The sequence below is a fragment of the Vigna radiata genome, chromosome 7, assembly GCF_000741045.1.
Source record: "Vigna radiata var. radiata cultivar VC1973A chromosome 7, Vradiata_ver6, whole genome shotgun sequence".
Lineage (NCBI taxonomy): Eukaryota > Viridiplantae > Streptophyta > Magnoliopsida > Fabales > Fabaceae > Vigna > Vigna radiata.
Genome location: NC_028357.1, coordinates 28,103,275 through 28,103,820, shown reverse-complemented (window position 1 = coordinate 28,103,820; position 546 = coordinate 28,103,275).

Sequence of the window (546 nt, the reverse complement as noted above, 5' to 3'; positions counted from 1 at the left end):
ATATATGTTTTGGTATTTAGAGCCCGAGACCGAACCAGCTCCTTGACCCTGTCCCGATCGCCCAACCCGGTCGTCTTCCAGATGCCTTTATGAATCACCCGGGATGTCCTGCAATAAGAACACTCCGACGCCCAAGTCAGTGGATCAGTTAACGGGATCAACTTTTTAGATTAGATTCGAGATTACTTTACCTNTCCTGCTGTTCCTATTTATAGACGATGCATCCATAACTGACCATTAATTTCATTGATTCGCTATGCCTTCCGTTACATCTTCATCAAAACCTTTTAATGCCTTCTCGACCCCACATCTACTTAATCCATACCGTCCGGTATTTAGGCCACCATTGCGTCTTGTGGCTTTGGCAACCCGGCCGGTTCTAGGCTGACTCTGCGTTCTTGATCCGGTCGACCCAGCCGACCCTTCCCCACTACAATATATATATATATATATATATATATATATATATATATATATATATATATATATATATATAATTTTGATCCAATTATCTAACACAATCTAACTCGTTAAAGAGAGAGTTGA